The sequence below is a fragment of the Urocitellus parryii genome, chromosome 2 (genome assembly GCF_045843805.1).
Source record: "Urocitellus parryii isolate mUroPar1 chromosome 2, mUroPar1.hap1, whole genome shotgun sequence".
NCBI lineage: Eukaryota > Metazoa > Chordata > Mammalia > Rodentia > Sciuridae > Urocitellus > Urocitellus parryii.
Genome location: NC_135532.1, coordinates 33,056,755 through 33,081,443, shown reverse-complemented (window position 1 = coordinate 33,081,443; position 24,689 = coordinate 33,056,755).

The window sequence follows — 24,689 nt, the reverse complement described above, 5'->3', positions numbered from 1 at the left end:
TTTTTAACACAAGCGTTATACAGCATAACTTGCATTATGACATCATACTAAAATAAGTTAGTTTCAGTTTAATAAATAAGCATATTATTTTATGAAAAATGAAAAGTGAAAAAACTATATGGAGAGCATTAAGCAAAATCATGCAATAAAAATAATTATTGGTATTAATTGCTATTATTCTTGCAGGTTAACCTCTTTCATAATCTATAAAATAAAACAGGAAAATACATACTCATATCTGAATAGCATTTAAATATCTGGATGGTAGAATGATGTACAATATTGTCTTTTCCAATATTTCATATTTTCTAAGTGTTTATATTTTTTATATTTTCTCCATCAGACAAATGAAAGTAAACAAAATTTACTGAAAAGAAATAGATTGCAACTGTGAATTTATATCAGCGTTTGCCTTCATAACAATAAAAGCTGCCAGTTATATTGCTTGTGATTATCTAACAAATCCTAGGTTTGATAGTCAAAGCCATTTCTTGAGGTTTCAAAACAGCATCCAGACTGTTAAGTAAATTGAACAGAAACTGACTGCTCTTCTTTGCCAAAAAAGTAAAAGTCTTGCAAGTAGCAACTTGTAATGCTAAGTTACTCCTTGCAGTTATCCTTTTGAAATAACTCACCAAATAAGTCCAGAGCTATGCATCTGGGGTTTATGATAAATGAAATGTCACCACTGGTTTTTGTAAGGGATCCATATTGCAACATGTTCCTTCTCAGAGTTGGTCCTGGGGCTCTTGTTCTGTAATTGTATACCAACCAGATGAGCGTATCCTGAACAGTGGGAGTGAACATTTCCAGTTTTTGGCAGGCTCATTGATTTCTCAGCAAGAGAGATAGTGCCTTCAGCAATAGCCTTGGAGAATCCATGCTGGGAGGAAAGAATATTCACACTTCTCTATATCACCTCCTTGCTCCATTCCTTGGATATTTTTTCTTTCTTTTAGCTTTTTATTTCACCCATTGTTAATAAAAAAAAAGAAAGCAAAAACCTAGTTCATAAAAAATAAACATACTTATCACAACTGAATTTGTATTGTATTTAATATGGGTATAACTATTACATAAATATGCTTAGTAACATGCTTCAAGAGAAAATGCAAAGTAAAAATTTCCAACATAAAAGACCTGTCAGTTGTAAATATACATACATGTGCACACATACACACCCATCAAGAAAATATCATTTGAAGCTAGAAAATTGCCTGGGAGGTTTTTAATCAGTGATGAATATTATGAAAATATTCTTTATCTCCTCATTAATAATTTATAATAAGGGGGTTTGTGCACAATAAAGACAGCCTGTATTACTCATTTATCTTTATATCCTCAGCAAGGGCTAAATTGTGCCTGCCAAATCGGTGATCTCTGTGGTCATTTTCCCTTATGTTGATTGCTTCAATTATAATTGTTTATTTATTCATTTATCTCTCTACAGAATTGTGCACTTTAGCATGTCTCAAATTATTTTGGTGGCAACTTTTTTAGTTTATTTTTCTCCTCAAACAGTTGTCCTATAAATAATGGTGCAATCTGCTATGGTGTAATCTATATTATTGGCAGAATTCTTCATGTTTATGCATTAAGTGTCACTAAAAATATATTCCACATTTTCATATTGGGGAAAGTGTTAACCTTTTAATCTCTTAGGATGTAATTCACAAATAAAACAGAAATAAAAAGAAATGTTTAGAGTCTTCCAATATAGAAAAAATGGAACCACTCACATTTCAAAATTCAACTCGGATTTATGGAATTAAATATTTATGGCTCTAATATTTAGTTCTTGAAGTGTGAATATTTTCTCCAAAAACATTGTAAAGGTGATATATATTCTGTCACAGGAATGATCAGTCTTGCTTTAACAAGCTTCTTTTTTAATGGTTTGACAACACTTGCCATTTCTTTTGCTTAAATTTTCATTTGAATCATAATCTCCAGACCCACCTGAATTTAAAGATAACTGCCAATATGTCTTATTTTTAAGTAATAAAAACTGCATATTGAATTTAATTTTGTTATGTTTGGTTATTATTTTATACATTATAGAAAAAGAACACCTTTGATCTTGACATTGGTACCTATTTAAAAGGAATATGCTACTGAGTCCTGAAAAATAAGACTCAGAACTAGAAGAGATCCTCTGGTCCAGTCTTCTTATTTTACAGGAGATAGACCTATGACAAAAGAGAATAACTTGCTCAAAGTCTAACAGAACAAATAAAATGACATCCATTCATTCAAACAATTTGTAGATTGAACACCCTATGTCAGGCCATTGGCTCTATACTGAGATCTGATAGAATGTTGATTAAGACAGACACAGCACAGCTCCATGGAGGCCCTTTTTGAGGGGCAGAGTTGAATGGTAAGCATGTGTGCACACATGACCAATTTTCAGGTGCTGATTAGTGCTGTGATGGAGAATCCAGCATGGTAAAAATACAGAGTTGGGTGGTGAATTTTAATAATATTCCTAAAAATGTGATTGTAATTCTGAAATTAATGAAGGAGGTGGGGGAGATGATTTTAGGAAGGAAATTCTAGGTCCAGAGAATAAATAGCCTGGGTCAGAAATAATCTTAGTTTTGACACGAAACAGAAGGTAGCTAGAGTGTTTGCAATAGAGAAAGCAGTGGTAGTAGTAGCATGGTGAGAGAGGAAGTGAATGATGTATGGAGAGGACCCACAGTCAAATAACAAGGAAGGCCAGGGGGATTTTTTCAGAGATGTAAAATAAATTAATGATTTTTACAAAATTATTAACTTTGAAATGCTGGAGAGGTGAAATGAAAGCAGACTGCTCTCTGAGGACATTTTATGGGTGTCCTGAGATGAAATGGATGGGAAAGGTGGTGGTAGACACAATGATCAGTACCTGGTCTCAAAAATACTTCACATGCGGAATTGAAAGGAGTGGCTAATAGATATATGGAATCAAGAAGGACTTCCTGGCGTTGAGTTGAAATAGAATATCATCTAGTTAAAGTAGCATTTGGGTGCAGGGTGGAGGTACGGATTCAAAGTTACACAAAGGCAATGGGTAAACCTTACATCTGATTATGATAAAGTTGGAAACAAATCTGCTCTTTCTAAAGCCTCAGGGAGAGGTAAGCCTGGACTGAAAACTAAATGAAGGAGACTGAAATAGAGAATTAGACAGAATCAGGATGTATTTCAAAGTCTGGCTCAACTATAATGAGTGATAATTTGAATACAGGGTGAAAATGAGGAAGAAATCAAGGATGAGCCTCTTTTATTGTATCTGGAAAGAGTGATCAGGTGTATCCACTAATTGAAGTAAAGAGAAAGATTGTTATTGAAGAGAAAAGGGAGCAGAGGCGGGTTGGGTTCTGTGTCAGTTTTGGGGAGACCTCAGGCTTGGTGGTAAAAGCCCAGAAGTCAACTGAGCATGTAAACCTGGGGTTCATTCAAGGAGTCTGGCAGGGTAAGACAAGGTAGTAAGAAACCTAAGTAATGGGTGTGTATAACTTTCAAGAAATTTATCATAGGAAGAAAGAGATAGAAAACCCAAACTAAATGTTAGGGAGACATAAGATAATTTTTATTTGATATGAGATATTTAAACAAAATAGACTTTTTAAGCATTGTTAAAAATGTTGAGAGAGAGAGAGAGAGAGAGAGAGAGAGAGAGAGAGAGAGAGAGAGAGTGTGTGTGTGTGTGTCAGGGAGAGGAAGAAAGAAGAGGAGATATCAACAAAGCCAGATTTCTGCAAGGATGTTTGTGAATAGAATCCAGAGAACAGGTGGTAGCAGTGATATAAACTTAATTAGATGTGTACTTTTCTATGATCATTTTTAATCTTAAATTTACAACACAATTTAACACACTAGCAGTACACTAAATGTGTATTAACTTGGTACAAGATATATATATATATATATATATATATATATATATATATATAAATAATATATAAAACATCATGTTTTCCCCAATAGGAATATGATTTATAATTACATAAATAACCATTAATAATGATAATTGTTATTTGTTGTAAACTTCTTAGGTATCCAACTCATGTTATTTTTATATTAATTGTTGAATTTATTATCCTCTAAGAAGTCTTATAAAATAGAATTATTATCCTCATTTACTAGACTAAAAACTTAATATTCAGAGAGATTAATTTCCCAAGTTACCCAGCTAATAAATAGCAAACTAAGATCAGATTTTGATGCATTGTCCCCAAAATCCTTTATTTTCTAGTATATAACTTTCTAAAAAACCCTCTATTAGAGCAGCCAACTACCCATACAGGGCGATTTGCAGAGGGAGCAAACAATGTACCCACCCAGTACTTGGCTGGTAATTGATAGAGAATACAGCTTTATTAGAGAAAACATGTTTTCTGACAAATGGGACATTGGACACTCACTGGAAAGCTCATCACCTATTATAACTTTATTGGTGCCACAGGTGTGCTGATGCCATTCTTTTCTGATTGATTTTGAACCTTTTGAACCTTTTGAAGATATAAGTTCTATTTGCTGTAACTCAAAAGACTGTCACAAAAGACAACATCTCCTTGACATCTCTTTGATTGTGACCCATATGCAAATGTGCCCCAAAGCAGCATATAGGTTTAAATCACCAGCTAAACAACAATGCATGTCTTACTCTCCCTAGAAGTAGTGGTGACGGAGAGATGCTCAAGGAGGTGGTTGTGGTATTGAAGCACCACCCAGGAAGACAAAAGATGAAGAACCAAAGACATCCCAAGGGAACAGCCTAATTTCCAATGTTTCCATTTGTCCTTCCTGATTTAACAACTTGACCAAAGCCTAGACTTAAAATACCACCAGCAGCTGTTATTATCACTTTCAAAGAAACTTCTCAGAAAAACACCCACTAACGCACAGCAATTAGTGACTTTGTATTTAGGAGTAAATTACCATCATTAGGACCAACAATTTTTAACATGTGGAATGCTAAGTTTGTTGTGTTTTACTTCCCCTTCATTTCCCCCTCACAGAAGGGATATTTCTTAAAATAATATTTTTTTTGCAAATTATTGTTCTCAGTATGGGAATCTATCATAAAGTGTAAAACACTGAAAATGATGCTCATAATCTTGATCTGGGATAACCAATTCTACCTACTTAAATGCACGATCTGTAAAAAGATCTTACTCTTCGTCCAGAGTACACATTGCAAGCCAAGGACAAAGTGAGCTTTTCCACTTGATCTTTTTTAAAAACTTTCCTTGAGATTTGTATAAGTGCTATTTTAAAAAAAAATGCCTTATTCCTTTTACCTCTTTTGTGTTCATAGTGGTTAGTCATTTAGAAGTTCAAACAAGACAGTATGTAAAGGGATTTGCCTAGTACTAGAAGTATCACTTATTTTGGAAAGAAATAAGCCAATATTTTGAAAGATTAAAAAGAAAAAAAGAAGATGAAAATAGTGGGCAGGGATGTAAGAAGGAAAGAAGAAGAGGAGTTTGAGTAGAATAAAGAAATATTTAGAAATGAGGAGAATAAGGGCAGAGGAGAACTTGAAGTACTTTATTAAGTAGAAAGTAAACAGCAAAAGGAGAAAGAAATTAATTTGGTAGCTAGCTTTGGAATTTTTCCACCAATGACCTTGAATGTTAATGTAGTACCTTAGAAATGTTCAAACTGTGACAAGGGCAAAGAATACATATAAGTAAACAAAAGTACATTGACATAACAAAAGACTGTGTAGGATTTGGGGTCCATTTGATTCAGCAGCCATTTTTCTTTTGTTCTCTCCTCAGCAATGATAATGCTTCAGCAGCGGTTACTGAAGTTCAGCTTCATTAGACAAAACCAAGGCAGATGATGAAATAGAGAAAAATATTGACAAAATAATTATATGCTAAAGATGATTTAGGCAGTCATATATTGTAGAGGAAAAAAAAAAGAATTAAAGATGCAGTGAAACTGAATGCTAAAGCTGAGACAAAGAAAGGCAAGTGGAATGCAGGAGCTCATGTTTTGAGTCTACACAGGTGCTTGGCTGGGGACAATGTGCCAGCTGAAGAATGCTCAATGAGCTCCATCCAACCAGAGCAAGGTTGTTGCATGCTCCCAGTACAGACAGATGGAAAGCTCTGGCAAGCTCCTCCTTGTCTTTTTCTCTCACCATATAAATGCAGGAACTCACAGATACCATTGTAAACCTCCAATTGCTATTCTTAGGGGTCCAGTGCTGCCTGAAGCATCCTAAGTAGGGGAGTTCTTGTGTGGACATTTACCCTGATGCACTGGCAGCCTCTCATAATACCACCAGGAAATGCATCCCAGAGTTCAAGAAGAGAAAGACTCACTGACCAAATGGAGACTTTCAAATAACAGTTAAAAGTGAATGAATTCAAAAAGCGCACCATGAGAATCCAGGGAAAAGAATACATGGAGCATAGTGCTCTTTGGATAAAGTACAAGGAGGACACAAAGAATGCACCGCTTGAGTTCTCATATATATTCTGTTAGACAGATACAGTTGGAAGTATGCTGGGCCAAGCTGAAGTTTGCATTGACCGTGAAGAGCAGTTGTATATTTTATTTATGTTTCTTGGGAGATGACAGGTCCAGAGAGGTGACTCCAATGGCTGGCCAAATTATAATGTACTCTAGTAAACATATGGAGTATTCTCATAAGCCTCATGAATGTGTCATGCATCAAGATTATTACATGCCTCGGGCATTTTTAGAGTATTCTGAATATTAAGTGCCACTTGATCTTTATATTTCTATGTTTAGCCCATAGATGTTTATGTTATCTGCATCTGTCATACAGTTTGCAGATTTATTTACCTACTGTTAACTTGTTCCATGAATTCTGTCTCACAAGCTACTTGTTTCTATATTAATTTGTGATCATTTTTGTTTTTCTAATTTTCTATAGAAGAAGTGAATGTTCATGAATAATAAAGGAAATTCACATTACATCAAGGAAGAGAGAACTTGTTAAGGAATGAGAAACCTAAAAAGCTGGGAGAAATGAGTCAGTGATAGCTACTATGAGATTATAATTTGACAAAGTTGTAGTGAAGGTTGATACATAAAAAGGTAAACACAGAGAATGATTGCAGGTCTACTTACAAGTTTGCTGATTCATGTTTTTTCTTTCCTATTAGAAGCAGGAGTGTGTACTGCTAACAGGAAAGCCCACCACCCTGTTTCTACTTTAAATTCCAGAACCTACCCTTAAAAGCCATAGAGTGCAATAAATATCTTCTGTTTTCCCATTCAATTATTGCCTCTCCTGTAATTGTTTTCTCTCTTAAGAACTTTTTTTTTTTTTTTTTGGCAGAGATTGATAGAGAAAGTGTTCACTCTTCAGGATAAACTCTGTTTTCTACCCAGTGGTCCCAGCAACATAATTACCACAAAGAAGGTGATCACCTTTGGACTCTTGAACTATTTATTTAAACAAAAATCATCCAAAGATCTTAATATGAGATTTTGCATTCTAATTGAATGATTCTTATATAAGGAAACATATTAAAACCAAGTAACTATAGAAGAAAATTTAGTTTCCTTGAAAGTCATCTTTTAGTGAGAGATGAGTTTATATTTGTGTGCTTTCCCACAGCTCCTACTTTCTCAGTCTTCATTCATCAGTTCTCATTATTTCCTGCCTAGTCATCCCCAAACACACACACACACACACACATACACACACACACACACATACACACACACACAATCATGTTCCAACCAATTAGATGTGTTTCATTATGTTCATACAGATGCCAGGAGAGTCTATCTACACACATCAATTTGTGTTAATATAAATTAAAATTATATATTAATTGTATATAATATTTATGTATATATCAATATATATTTTATTAATATAATCAACATACACATATACATATCTTAGGTTTAAAACATTTGTATTCAGACTGCAAGAAAAATATGGTAATGTGGCAATATAAATGTAAGACTGAAGAGGTACACTACTTCACAAAATCAATTTTAATTTAAATGTGAACTATGTTCTCCACTATGAAGATACTCAGAAAATAAAACTTTACGATAGGAAGATAGTGCTTTAACAACTCTTATTTCTTGAGGTTTGTTTTGTATTGCTGCCTATTACTGCCACTTCGATTTTTGTACATGGAGCCCTGGGATCTTAAGCAGCTCTTGAGCCATGCTGCAGGACACTTACTGTGTACTGTAGTTTTGCTGCTGGTATAGAAAACATAATATCTCTTTTCAATGCAGAAGTATGAACTTAAGAACTAGTTGGAGTATAAACATGACTGAGAATTTAATGATAATTCATCTTTGTAGAACATTAATTTTTTAGAAGTAAATACTCTTTACTTTTTTTGCTCTTCAAATGTGTATTGCTACAATATGAAACCGAGGTTCAGAAAGGATGCATTATTTGTCTACAGTCATTCAGCAGGAATCAGGATTGAAGCTGATTTCTATGATTGAAAGATGGTTCCCTCTCTACTGGATCATTGTGCATCAGTAGAGAAGATTCCTTGAAAAAAAATAATATAAAAATGGAATAATCAGAAAGATGCTTTAGTTCAGTGTGTGGGGTGACTCTCTAGAAGATTTTTTTATATGGGGCTCCTGTTAAGAGTAAATGGCAAAAATAACATAAGTATGATCAAAGATTATAGCAGTGGAATAGAAAAGTAAGGGGAAAGTCATAAGCAACTCCCTGAAAAGACAAATGCACAAAAATATTTTATTTCTCTTTGTACCTCCTGAACCTAGCATGATACTGTCTAGAGGTACTTGGCATTTGCTCTCTGAACTTGAAAGGGCAGCATAGTAGATGTTGGTGACTCTGGGAGAAAGCAGTATTCACTCCCATCCAAAGGACATAAATCAGGAATGGGACAGCATTTTAAAACAAGAGCCTCATTCAGATCAAGTGAAAAGAAATGATGACAGTTATTTAGAGATAAAAGTATTTTGAAATAATGCTTATGGCTATAATACAGAGAAGAGTTTTATTAAAGTGAGAAAAAATAAATGGTTGCCAAGTATTCATGTTTTCCCATAAGCACAAACAGAGCCTGGAGCATCTTATTCAACTACTCATTAAACACATATTACACAATAATCAAAACACGTTTAAAGAGATATTTTACAGTTTATAAGGCATTTTCATGGAAGATACATTACCTAAAAATTGAGGCAGGATTTTTTAAGGTAAATGGAGCCGAGAGAACAAGAAGTTTTATTATCATTTTATAGCTGATATATATGAGGATGAGTGGTAATAATTTTAAAACACAGCTGGTTGGGAGGCAGAATTAGATTCCAGAATTATAATTTTTCTTTACTTATCTACAGTATTTTAATTAAATCTATAGGCATACACTTCATACAATAAAATTCACCAATTGTAAGTGTCCAAATGGGTAAGTTTTGACAAATGTACTATAGCAGTTGTAACCACAAATAACTCACAGAAAATTTACACCACTCCCAAGAGGATCCTTATATGAGTTATGATCAATATGCTCTACCCCTCCTCTGACACCTTGTCACTGTGGACAAGTTTTGCTTTCACTATGATTTCTTATGAATGCAATCTAGAGTAGGCAATCTCTCCTCTCGTGTTTCCTTTAAATAACCTAACAATTATGATATGAACCAATTAAGATATAAGCTTGTTTTATGTGCCCAAATTTTGTTCCTTTTATCGCTGAGTAAAATTTCAATTTATGGACATACAATGATTTATTCATTTATTTGCCTGTTCTTGGCTATTTGGCTTGCTCATGATGTGTGGCTTTCTGACCAGAACTGCTTTGAAAATTGACATGTTTTATGTGGACATGTGTTAATTTCTCTTAAATAATACCTTGGAGTGGGAATGCTGAGCTTGAATAAAATTGAATTTTTAATTTCATAGAAAGTCACCAAACCATTTCCAAAGTCCTCACCAACACTTGATATATTTAGAATTTAAATGTTTGGATTTTTAGTGTTAACAGTCATATAGCTTATAGAAAGATACACCCACATGGTTTTAGTTTGCATTTTCTTAATCATTAATCTTGTTAAGCATTTTTTAAATGCTTATTTTCCATTCATATATTATCTTTGGGAAAAGGTTTTAAAAGCATTCTACATATGTTTAAATAAAGTTTATTTTCTCATTATAGAGGTTTTAGTGTTCTTTATATATAAATATTGAATGGTGGAATTTTGTCACATACACAGTTTATAAATGTATTTTACCAGTTTGTGACTCAACTTGATGAAGTCCAATTTACCATTTTCTATCTTTTGTGGTTCATTTTAATGAGTTTGATCTAAGAATTATTTGCCTAACTTGTGTTCATTGTCTTATAAATTATTCTGTAAATTGTGTCATGTTACTAGATCTTTCGATCTATGATCCTTTTAGCATTAAATGTGCAGCATGAAATAAATGATGGCATTTATATCTTTCGAATACCATTTGTTATCAAGACAATCCTGTCTTCATTTAATTATATGGACAATACAGCCAAAATCTATTGCTTATTATAAGTGAAGAATCCATTGACTCTGTTCTGTTTTGTTTATGTAATGTCAATCTGTACAACAGTACCATACTATGCTAGTTATTGTAGGACTTCATAATTAAATTTAAACTCTAGTAGTGTAAGTCCTTTAATTTTTGTCCTTATTTTCTTATTTCATTTTATTTTGGGGGCTAATGTAGATCGTCTTCACATTTATAAATATTAAAACAAGATTGCTCATTTCTTGAAATAATAACTCTAAGGTTTTAATTGTAATTTTGTGAATTCACAGTTTATTTTGCATAAATTGACGTCTTGATAATACTGTCTTCTATGCATTCACATAGTATATATTTAGCTCATCTTTTATATCTTGGTGATTTTTCTCAGTTTTTCTATACAAATCTTTAGCATATTTAGTGAAAATTATTCCTGTTTCATGATTTTAAAGCTTTGAAAATTTCAGCATCCAAATATTAATTTCTAGTGTATAGATGCACAGTAATTAAAACTCTATAGTATCCTACAGTTTTTATAGATTCATATAAAAGTTTTGTTATGGTTTAGATGTGGTATCCCCCAAAAGCTCACTTGTGAGACAATGCAAGAAGGTTTGGAAGAGAAATGACTAGGTTAGAACCTTAACTAATACCTGATGGGATTAATTGAGTGGTAACTGGAGGCAGGTGCGTTTGTAGCTGGAGGAAGTGGTTCATTGGGGGCGTGGCTTTGGGGTATGTATTTTATCTCAGAAGAGTGGAGTCTCTCTCTCTGCCTTCTGATCATTATGTGAGCTTCTTCCCTCTGCCACACACTCCACAATGATGTTCAACTTCAACTCAAGTCCTGAGGAATGGAGCCTGCTGTCCATGGACTGAAACCTCAGAAACTGTGAGCTCTCAAATAAACTTTCTCCTCTACAATTGTGCTGGCTGGGTCTTATAGTCACAGCAGTGCAAAAGCTGACTAAAACAAGTTTTAATGGTTGTTTTTGTTTTGTTTTGTCCTCTGATGTTCTCTTATACGCTTTTCTTCCCCATTGGAAGATGTGTATTTATATCTTCAATTTTAATTCAACTTAATTTTAAAAAAATGATACATGAAAACAGTATACAGAAACTGTTGAAACCAAGTTTTCTTAGCACCATTTATGAAAAGATTCTTACCATTTTATTTCCTTTGCTCAAGATTATTTCCCTACATCTTGGATCTGTTTCTGAGAGATCTCTAAATTGTTCCTTTAATCTATTTGTTATTTCACTAATACTACACTGCCTTGGTCACTGTAGCTTTACAGTAAGCCTGACCTGTTGCTCTTGCTAAGTTGAGTAGTGTCTATCATCTGAACTTGTTCTTCCGAAGTCTTGTGCTGGCTGTTCTGTACCTTTTGTCTTTCCACATAAACCTATTGGATCAGTTTCTTGATATCCACCAAGTAACTTGCTGACATTTTAATTAGGTTATGTTCAATTTACATATAAATTTAGAAAAAATTTTACATTTTATAATATTGAGTCTTTTCTATATAAGAATGTGGGCTAGATTTCCTTTTATTTAAATCTTTGATTTCTCTAATCAGCTGTTAGATTTCTTTATTTAGATTTTGAACATATCTTTGTTGGATGTGTACAAATGTATCTTTCTCAGTATCAAAATGTAAATCATGTTGTATGTTTATTTCAATTTCCAATTTATTGCTAGTATAATGTAAAGTAATTGACTTTTGCATATTAACCTTGTATTCTGCAATCTTCGTGAAATAACTTATTTGTTCTAATAGTTTTTATTAATTCTTTGGGTGTTTTACATTGATTGTTTCATTTTTAAACAAAGATAGTTCTAGTTCTTCATTCCCAACAAACCTTTCTATTTTTTTTTTGTCTTAATGCATAAGTTAGTATTTATACCATAATATTGAAAAGAAGTGGTAAGGGAAGTTTGCTCTCTAGAGATCATCTCTACAATCTCATGAAATTGTATTATGTATTTGCATAGATCAGCATTGATCCAAAGAATTCTTGAAATGCTTCTTTGTAACTAGCTTCTCACTCTCCATTAGCTTATCATACAAATTCTAGCCACCCGGATCTACCTGTAGTGTTATCTTTGTTACTTCCAGTCTACAGTAGTTTCTATTTCTCTTGTTGTCCTTCCCTTAAGAGCTTAGAGCATTGTCTGACCTATTTTAAAATGTTTAATGTATTTGTCCATGTTTTTTTTGTTTATCATGGTGATGAAATACCATATAAAATTTTCTGGGCTGTAGTAAAAATCTCACATTTTTGTGTTTTGAGACATTTCCAGTGTTAAGGCACTACTTGTTTGTTAATAAGCATGGAACCCTTTATTTTGATCTTTCTTGTGACCATTTTTCATATAGAGATCACCTATGGAAATGAGTTAAAAGGCATTAATCCTCCTTCATTCTTTCAGAAACAAAATACATTAGAAATAAACAAAGAAGAGATAATATCCACTTATTCTAGATTTCAATTTGAGCATGTCACAGGAAGGTTCAAGGTATTATATATAAGAGTGCCAAAACTTACCATAACAATATATCAAACCTATCCACGGAAAAAATTTTGAAAAACTAAAATGGGCAAGAAGACAATAATCCATATATCACAAAATAACATACATTGCATGAGGGACTATAGATTAATTGAATTTTTTTGGAAAATGAGAAATATTATAAGAATTGAAAAATAAGCCATTAAATAACCATTTCTCCACTTGAATTTTGAACCAAATATTGATTATGACTAAATATAAGATGAATGGAGAAGTAATATCATTTTTGTTACTAAGGAAATGCCAAAGGAGAAACTTTTTTCTTTTATTGATAGGCATATGGATTTCCTAATACTGAAACCAAAATGTATGCAGGCTTATTCTTCAAAACATTGGTAGAACTGGACTCTTATACAAGATTTAGGTTGTTTTTTTTTTTTTTTCCACAAACATATGGCTTAAAGGAACAGAGAAGAAAGTGTGTTCTTCCCCACACACCCAGGATTCCACAAGTGTTCAGAGACAAAGAAACATGGCTACACATGAAAGAAGGTTCTTTCTTCTCCCAAATTCTCAGTCCTCCTGCAAGGGAAGGATAAAGACTGGAGAAAACCCATTGTATTTATACTGATAATACTAATGGGGTTGCTCAAAACCGTGGAAATCAAACAGCAGTATTGATTTCTTTTCCTTACTATATACTGCTCCTATAATGTCAGGAGACATAACAATGTTTAGCTATTTATATGTTTCACTATGTATATGTCTATACTGAAGTAAAAAGTTTAGAGTGGTTAGAAAGCAGACAATAAATGTTGGCAAAAATGTGGGGGAAAAGATACACTCATATATTGTTAATGGGACAACAAATTGGTGCAACCATTATGGAAAGCAGTATGGAGATTCCTTAGGAAACTCAAAATGGAACCACAGTTTGACCCAATTATCCCTCTTCTTGGTTTATATCCAAAGGACTTAAGTCAGCATACTACAGTGAGGCACCCCATCTATGTTTATAGGAGCTCAACTCACAGTAGTTAAACCATGAAACCAACCTAAGTATCCTTCAACAGATGAATGGATAAAGAAAGTGTGGTATTTATACACAATGGAATGTTACTCAGTCTTAAAGAAGAATGAAATGATGGCATTTGCCAGTAAATGAATGGTGCTGGAGAATATCATACTAAGCAAAACAAACCAATCCCCCAAAACCAAAGGCCAAATGTTTCTCTAATAGGTGGATGCTAATTCACAATAAGGGGGGGGGAACTAGGGAAAAACAGAGTTTCTTTGGATTAGGCAGAGGCAAGTAAAAAGATGGGAGGGCCTATGGGGGTAGGAAGGATAGTAGAATGAATCGGATATTATTACCCTATTTGCATATGTAACTACATGATCGGTATGATTCTACATCTTGTATACACAGGAGAATGAGAAATCATACTGTATGAGGTGTTAAAATGCATTATACCATCATGTATTAGTAATTAGAACAAATTTTATAAAAGGGAGAGCAGGCCATATGGAATAAAATTGTTTAAAGATGATAGAAAATTGTTTAAAAGTTGTGGAAAGATAAACCAGGCCCAAATCATAAAGGGTCTTCTTAATGGCTATTTGGGAATTAGGTTCATATTATTCTCTAGAGCCATGTGGGAGGGACAGAATAGGGAGACTTTGGTGATTGAGACATCACCTAAGAGGTTATTATAGTGATCTCAACCAGCCAGCAGAAGGACCTCAGGTATTATTGATTAACATGCACCTGAATCTCTAACTAGGAGGTGGGGGAGTTCTTTGTTATCCACGTTTTGATAACATTGTCTTGTTCCAAACTAGATCCCTGGTTCACTGACAGGTGAAAGTTTATATCCTTCCAATAGATTTAAGTTGTCTATGATGTTTGGCATGAGTGGGAAGGAGACCTTCAACCCTTTGCCCTATATTGCCTATTAGTTCATTGCTAAACTTTTTATCTAATATAATTCTGCACAGCCCCTGTAATGTTAACACTTAATCCTGAAAATAATGCAACATATATCATGTCATTGGCAATAACATCATGGCCCTGGTTGAGGGTATTTTGGATAATTAGCATCTTAAGATAAACAGAGCCAGAATTGGTTAACATCACTATACTATTTTGTATTGCTGTTGCTTAAAACCGTATTAGAATATCATGCATCTTCATAGATCCATTTTCATATAGGCTTATAATTAATTCCTCTTTAGTTAAGTGACAAATTCCTTAGTCATTGTCAGAAAAAGACTCTACCAAGAAATAATAAAGCTAACAGTAATTTCTTGCTTTAGAGAGAAAACACCACATGGTTAGTTTGAACAGAGAAGAATGGAGGATGTGATAGTTATGTATTTATCATCGTTTCCTCATACTCATTCAAGACTCCCACTAGCCTTGTTTTGAGTTTGTTTATTTGTGTCTTAGGAAAAAAAATATATAAAGAAGAGGTTGGGAATTGCATGGTTGACGATTTTTAAAAAAGAAAAAAATTCTCAAGAAAAATGTTATATTACTTAAAAAAGGAATCTCTGTGACTTTGGCAAGTTTGTTAGTGATTATACATTTAGGAAGAAGATAAAAGGGGAGAAAGCACTTGAACCTAAATTGTCGAGGTTGCATGAAATTGTCACTTTCCCAGGAAGGCTAATAAAGAAAAAAAAAGTCTGAGCCTTAAAAACTAGGCAAGAAACAACAAAAAGAACACTGTTGCTGGGTTCAAAACAGGAAGGAGAACAAGGAAGAGAGAGTTCCATTGCTGAGAGCAGATGGTAGAATGTCAACAGAACAACTTCACTGCTGTTTGCTTTTGTCCTGTTCACAAAGGGAATTTGTCTCATGGAAACTTGGTGATGGTAGAAGAGATGCTTTGAAACCCCAGTGAGGAGTTAGAGCAGGTAATGAGTTAGAAAGCTCAGAGATCAGCACCTTAAGGTCAGAGCATCTCCAGGTAGGAACATTTCCCTGAGCACAGATCGTCTGGATCCAGGTTCAGTGATTGCTGCCAAATATGGAGTTTGTGAGAGGCAACCAGGGTCCATGTGAAATCACTCAGTTTAAAAAAAAAGAGAGATTAAAAGAAGAACTTGATGATGGTCACTTACATTGTTTGAGAGCAGTGTAATTAGCAAAGAGTGAGATAAATACAGTGCCAGAATAAACTCATTAAGAGAAGACCATGCTTGTAGTATTTCCTTTTTCTCAGGAACACAGGGATATGTCATTCCCTTGGTATATATTAACTTTTGTGAAAGCCTTCTTTTACTATTATGCTTATGAGATTTTTGCTTATTTTTGCTTATATCAATAATATAGTACTTTTTTGAGTAATATTCTAGTATGAATACACTATAGTACATTTATGTGTTTTGAAGTGAAAGGGAATACACTACATTCCCACCCCCAACACATAAGCATCCCAGTGATGTCTCATTCTTGCCAGTATTTGATTTTTAATAGTCTCTTTTTAATTTTATATATTTGTGGTTCACATGGGTATACTCATGCATGTATGTCCACTGTATGGTATCCATTTGAAAAAGCATTGTTAAAAATCTCTTAAAATATCATGGGCAAATACTGGTAGGATATACTTGGTTGAATAATTATACCCTAGGAATAATAATCACTCTATCACCTTTAGCTCTCTGAGTCTATTTTAATTGCATAAGCTTGGACAAGTTAATCAGGTCTTAGTTTCCTTTTTGGGACACGATCTAATGAGAGAGCCACCTCAAAGGTTTGTTATAAAGATTAGATGAAAATACCCATCTGAGAATTAAGAAGGTGTTTGTCACATATCAAATGTCCAACACATCTTAAATGAAATTATTACATTTGTCATTCATTCATAGGTTTGGGGCCATGACTATGAGGAGACTGATAATTCAGGCCCATTCACACACAGGAGAAACAGTTTTTAGAACATGAAATCTGAAGTCCGTCTGGAGGGACAAAGAAGAAAGTATTCTATGGAGATGTTTTTAGTTATAAACACAAAGAAGATAAAGTGGTGGACCATAGCAGGGTCTAGCAGGTGAACCACACACTCTAAATGGGGAAGAGAGAAGCCTATTTAAAATGAAAAAAATGTGGAGAGAGTGCTTGTGACATGCTGTGTGTGCTACAGTGTATTCCAAAGGCATCCATGGGATAAATGCCTGGTCCCCAGTGTGAGGCCATTGGGGGATGGTGGAGACCTCAAGAGGTGAGGCCTAGAGGGATGTCATTGGGTTATGCCCTAGAAGAGGACATGTTCTCTGACATGTTCCTCTCTTTCCTTTTTTTTTCCTTCTTGGCCCCTGAGGTGAATTTTTTACCCCACCATGTGCTTCTACCATGCCATGCTACATCTCCACAGGTCCAGAAGCACTGAGACAGGAATGTCCAAAACCATGAATCAAAATAAGTCTTTTATCTTGATAAGCTGATTATCTGTGATATTTGATGTAGTGAGAAAAAGCTGACATAGGCTCTCACCACAAAAACAATAACTGGGTGAGGTAATGCATTTGGTAAAAGTAGATTTAACCATTCTATAATATATATATATATATATATATGTGTGTGTGTGTGTATACACACACACACACACACACACATGCGTTTCAAAACATGCTGTACACGACAAAAAGCACAATAATATCTGTCAATTAAATCTTTTTTAATTAAATTTTTTTTTCAAAAAGCCAACCAAGTGGAGACCAGGTATTCTATGAAATATGAACGAAGTGGAATTGTATACAAAGTATCTTACACCTTTAATGGCTGTTTCAGTCTTGATTAGAGTCTTAGAGACCCCTTTAGGAGACACTGTCCTAGATTGGAGCAGGTCCTTCAGAAATAGTGAGCATTTCCCTGAAGACATTTATTTTATGCCACACCAGATTTACAGAACCTGTTCTTGACTTTATATTGGTCAGCACTTTTATTATTGCCTGGAAGAAAATATAAGCAATGAAAATCAACTCTCTGTCTCTGATAGGACAGTTAAAATGTTTGCTCTTAGAATTTACATGCAAAATATCTATACAGGTTGAAACAAGTAACATGATTTAATAGAAATAAATGATTTTTATAAGCAAGCAACAAAACGAAAAAATATCTGCATTTATGTGGCCTTGTTTCATTTAGACAATCAATGAAGAGAGAAAACATATTTTAGTATAGCATATCTTAATTACCAAAAGAGTACCAAGATCATCAAATGAGTTCATAGAATTAAAATAGGTGTATCATGCCATAGTATTATTATTTTGAAAATGACATTTTAAGGACGGTCTTAAAATAAGTGTATCAGAAGAAGAAAAAGATTCTCACTTCTTTTTCTTCTTTTTTATTTTTATTTTTCAGTTTTCAGCGGACACAACATCTTTATTTTATTTTTGTGTGGTGCTGAGGATTGAACCCAACGCCCCGCACGTGCCAGGCGAGTGTGTTACCACTTGAGCCACATCCCCAGCCAGCTCACTTCTTTTCATCTGAGAAAGAGTTGATGAGCTTTAATAGGAGATGGTGGCATTAGTGTGCCCTTAGGCCAGAAGACAAAGACGAACAAGGAAGCAAACAGAACAACAACAATATTTAAGCACCTGTTGTGTGGGAGCAATGTTTTATTTCTTCTGCACTAAAACGTAGAGCTAGATAGAAAGTACAAACATTAGGGGGGAGGAGATTTTAGCTAAAGGTGGCAGAACCAGAGCTCCTTTTTCTTTTCCTCCTAGAATCCCATTTCTGCTGCTTTTATGGCACTTGTCAAACTCTGTTGTAATATCAACTTTACTGTCATCCCAAGCTCTTTGAGGAAAGAGATTGTATTTTGTTGTGTTGATCCTTCACAATTACTTCAGGGCCAGGAGAACAAGTTTGAAAGATATGTGTTAAATCGAGTAGAATAGATTACTTAATAAATAAAAGCATCCAAAAACATGAGTCCATGCATTTGTAGGTAGAATATCCCCAGGTCCTGACCATCACTAGACAAGAATTAAGGTACGTGGTGGACACATCTTAGAACAATTTGTGTGTGTGTGTTAGTTGGTAGTTAGTTCTAGAAACTCTCCAAAGTCATGTCTTTATGTCAGTTCTCTGAAAAATAAATGATTCAGATACGAAGTGCTATTTTATTATCAATTCTGCATAGATTAATAAATTTCCAGTATTCATTAGAATTTAAAAAAATAATTTAAAAACCCCATTAAGAACATCAGTAGTACCTCTTGCAGGAAGGCCAAAATCTATGACTAACTTGGCACACAAAGTATTTAATATCCTGGAAGTGATATTAGATTTTGCTGGGGTGTGAATCACTCATTTTGTTTTTCTAGAATGTCAGTGTCTGCTATTTTCCTGAAAACCATATGTCATTATCAAAAGAATCATACCTCAAATTTAAGGTTCTTTCAGTATTGAATATGTGGTTTTTAAAAACTTTTTAAAAATTTAAGATCATAATATTCACCTCCATTACTTAAAAACATTTCATTTGAAAATGAATAGAAATATTAAATGAGGCTCCACAAGATCTCTTTTAAAACTAGAAGAATAACTTTTTTTACTGTCATTCATGACATTTTGCAGATAAGATAGGAAGAGCATGGTGACTCAACCAAAAAGAACCTTAGCTTTTTCACTTTAATTCTGGTTGCCATAGTTTAACCCCTTTTATTTTATAATGTCATTTAAAAATTATATAAATGTCTTTTCTAAGTATAAAAATCATGCATTAATTTCCATTGGCAGTATTACAGTTTATCTGAAAATTATTTCCATTTTACTTTATAAAAATGCAGTTTTTGTTGCTGTTTTTCTCCCTAGAGCTTTGGGTCACTGCCTTAATATCTTCATCAAAGTAGCTTATAGATAAATTCATCATAAAATTTAAAACTCCAACACTTATAATTCATATTCATGTTAAGAATGAAAATATCTAAGAGAAATGATTTCCCAAATACATTATGAGTTACTTACTAAAAACACAAGCAATTCATTATGGAATCTGAGTTTGTTGAGGCCTAGACAATTATTATTTTGCTTCTATAGACTGATTTGTAGGTAATTTTTAAATCAGAGAAAAAAGAAAAAGGAGTTAGAAATAAATTCATTTTAAGGTTAAATTTTTAAAAATGCATGAGATAAAACAATGCAGTATCTCATACCAAATGTAGAAATGATATCATTAAAATGGAATAAGACCATGTCTTACAATATTTCAGGAGCAAGAAGAATCTGGGGTCCAGACTGTCTAGCTAGCAGCAGATGGGAAATTTACACCCACTTCAACTGGGGCATAACTTTTTCTCCACTGTGCATTTCATGAAATATAAACCTCTACTCACTGACTCAAAGGCCTTTCTTTGGAACAGTTGTTATGCATTTTAAGTTGGTTCTCCTTGAGGACAATGTTAGGTAGCTATTAAGGGGGATTTAAGTTTCCTGGAATGTCTGGTCCTAAAATCTACAGTGCATAAAAGATCATTATTATTCAAAGATAGGGAGAATGATGCCCCAAGTTTGTTCAGGACTTTCTGATTCATGCCTTGTGTCCCAGCACAATTAAAAATAGAAGTTCCATTTTACTCCCAACTGTATTCCAATTGAGTAACAAATCCATGGTTACTTCACTTACCATTTGCTAAATGGGTTCTACTTGAAAAAAGTACCAAACCTGCCTCACATGGCTTGAAGCCCTGCTCCTCAAAACTTATTTCTTGGACTGTGGAAGAGGCCCTCCACCATGGCTTGTTAGAATACCAGCCTCTATTGGCTTACTGAGTCAGAATGTGCATTTAAACAGGATCCCAAAGTGACTCATATTACAATAAAGTTGAAGAAAACCTACCCTAGAAAAAAAGGCTGAGCTGACAGTTGTTTGGGTACAGTTATTTCTTCAGAAAATAGTGCAAACATCTGTTCACAAAATACCAAGTAATACAAAGAAATTTGATTAGAGGAAAAAAGTCAATCATTTTGTCCACTCTGATTTACAATTAGATCATTTTATTTGCAGTTAGATCATTAACGAGGCATTAAAAAAACCACTTTCTTTATATGTTTATTTCATTTTAAATTTTCACTTTTAACTGCTCAATTTCTTGTATAAAAATAAAGCTAAAATAAGATGTTCCAGTTTTAACATAATTCTGAAACTACAGTCTTTGGGTTCTTTTGATTTTTTGGAGATATGGGGGATTAAACTAAGGCCCCACATATGCTAGGCAAGTACTTTTATTTGGAGCTCCACTCCCATGCTTTTAAAATCTATTTTTAAGATAGGCTTTTACTACATTGCCCAGGTTAGACTTGAACTTGTGACCCTCTTTTCTCAAATTCTGGAATAGCTGGAGGGAGTGTGCTGATGTGCCCTCCTAAAATTACAGTGATAATCCTTCAAATTCCCTCCAGATTTCTCTTTCCTAAATGTAGCTTTATTCTAAATTTGCAAAAAAAATCATTTTCTTGCTCTTTAAAAATTATTTTAAAAAATGTAAATGAATTCCCAAGTTATGTAATTTAATTTGTCTGTTTGTAAACTTTATATAAATGGAGCAACACTGCATGTATGTATACTTTAAGTTTTCTTCTCATTCAACATGATGTTTGTAAAATTAATGCATGAAATATAATATGAATACACAGAAATATACAAATTTGTTCTATTACTTAAGGATGTGTCATTTGGTTTTAAATCCATTTTAGTTTAGCAACTGAAGTGCCAACAGCATTCTTCCTCACCAATGATGATGTTATATGGAATTCAATTGTTGCCCTGTAGCATATGCATATCTTTAGCTTCACTAAATAATAATAATTAGCTCTTTAGAGTGTTCATATGAATTTATGTTCTCACCATTTTTGCATTTGGGTACATTTTCATGCTTACCAACATTAATAATTGTAAGACTTTTATATTTTTGCCTTTCAATCAAATGTGTTTTAAATCCTCAGATCCATGAAAAGAATCTGATTAAATATGGTATCTCCTGGGTTTTGAGCATTTAAATATTTTTCTTTGTAAACTAAATAGTCAAGTTAGTTCATTACTCTTTATAGTTTCACTCTTTAAGGCATGTGTGCATGACAAGAAATCTCTCATTTTTATGTAGTTGAAATAATTACTTATTTTTAACATTAACATTTTCCCAACAAGTAAGTACATGTTTAAGTATTCTTATCACAAAAATGATAATTTGTGTGAGGTGACACATTTGTCAATGGGATAAATTTAAGTAGGTACTTCAAGACATCATGTTGAATGCAAAAAAATACATATAATTTTATATAGCAATTTAAAAATAATGAAGACACAAAAATAGCACTTGTCTATGTTGTTTGAGAAATACTTCCCTATTTTGAAATCACAAACATTTTCTTATTTAATTTACATATGCATTTTTATAGGTTTTCTGTATACATTTAAATCTTCAAAACCCCAGGAATTACATTTTATATGGTGTGAGACTGAATCTTACATTTTCTTAACATAATTTATTTGTACATGTAGGCCAATTTTTCACATAAAAGTAACTAAATATGAGTCTATCAGTTTTGTAGCATGACATTCCATTGTGTTGGATATTTTCCTATCTGATGGGCAGTGCCAAACTTAACTTCTGTAAGTATAAAAATTTATATTGTACTTGTTTGGGCATAGTTTCTCATTTTGCTTTTTAATGGTATGTGGCTATGGTATTTCCATACAAATTTTAGAATTGACTTGTCAAGTGCCATAAAAATGAATGTCTTTATTTTAATATGAATTGTCTTCCATATCTATATTAGTTCTTCAGGTTTTTGTAAGCCATGAACAGGAGATATTTTCTATTTCTGTGCTTCAGTGTTTTTCAAAGAAACATCATTTTCTCAGTAAAGTCTTACACATCTTCTATTAGACTTGCTTCTATGTAGGTCATTTTTGGTGCTGCTATAAACAGCATTTTTTTCATTTCATTTTATAAAACATTATTAGGTATGTTTATTGGGATACTAATAAATTTCTATCTATTGGTTTTGCATCTGACTCCCTACTTAAATCTCCTATTAATTCTAATAACTTACCAGATTTCTTTTGAGGTTTGCAATATATACAGTGAATCATCTGCAACTAGAGCCTGTTCTTCATCCTTTGAATGCTGCATGTACCACATTTCTTCATTTTTTCCAGGAAATATCACTAAGAACTGTTTAATAGACACAGTGATGGTGCCTTTTTTATTTCTTATGTCAAAGAGAAAGATTTCTAATTTTCATCAGAATAATGTCAAAGGGAATCCATTAAAGTATTTCACAAATGTGATCATTTTTCATGTAATTTCTTATAAGAAAACAATAAGACAAAGGAAATTTCCTATTTTTTTAAGTTTCATCATAAACTGATGTCTTTTATCCATTGAGATGGAGATATTTGATTTTTTTCTCTAATAGAATTATGTGAAAATAAGAACTTGATTTTTAATATTGAAATTGTATTTCTATAGTAATGATTTTTTATCGTGATATAGCAGCATTCCTCATTATGTATACTTCTAGTTTATATTTGACAATATTAAAACTTTAACTATTTCCACAGGTGATATAGGTGTGCAACTTCTCTTTTTCATACTTTTGTTATCAGGTTTTGATGAATAAACTTCCAAAAATAAATTGGAAAATATTAACACTTTTTCTGTTCTGAGTTGGCCTATGTTTTAATTTCTCCAGCTAATTGGTGTATAGAGATTTCTTTATGGATAAGTAATTGATTACTGCTTTAATTTTTTTATGAGCATAGTTATTTCTATAATCTATTGCTTGAGTCATTTTTTATGAGTTTGACTTATTTTTTCCTGCGTATTTTCTGACATTTTATTTAAAATATCTTGTAATAGAATTGTTTGCATCACATGTGTTTATGTGCTTCATTTTATTCCTGATATCATTTGTTTGTACCTCTTTTTCTCCTCATCAGTCATATAAAAGATTTATCAGTTTTATGATTCTTCTCAAATTATCAATTTGGGATATTTTCCCCCTTTTATTAGGTGGACAGTTTGTTCCTTCCTTTTCAGAATTTCTTATCTTCTGGTATACACTAGGTTCATTTTTTAAGGCTTCACAACCATGTACTGCAAACTATGTGGCTTTAAAGAGAAATTTATTCTTATATAGTTCTGGAGGCTGGAATCGAATATAAGTTTAAGGTTGCAGCAAGTTAGTGCTCCCTCTGAAATTTCTAGGCAAGAGTTCTCCTTTGCGTCTTTCATCTTCTGGTGATTTCAGGCCATCATTGGCATTCTTTGGTTTATGATGTATCACTTCAGTCTCTTCCTCTATCTCACATGGCCTTCTCCCACTCTGTATAGGTCTGTTTGTATCCAGTTTTATGTATTCTTATAAGGATACAGTCAGTGAATAAAGGCCATCCTAATCCATTATGATTTCTTAATTCTATGAAATACAACAAAACTGGTTTGTATCTTACCAAAAGCAGAAGTCTCTGTATGCTGCAAAACAAGTTTCAGATTCAAAAAAGAAACATTTATCTCTCAGAATAAATTAATCACTGTTTATCTCTTTTAATATTTTCTTATATTTCCATTATATACATACATAATACATCTAACATAATTGTATTCATAACATATAAACATGTGTTATCAATTGGATGTTCTTTGTGTTTATAG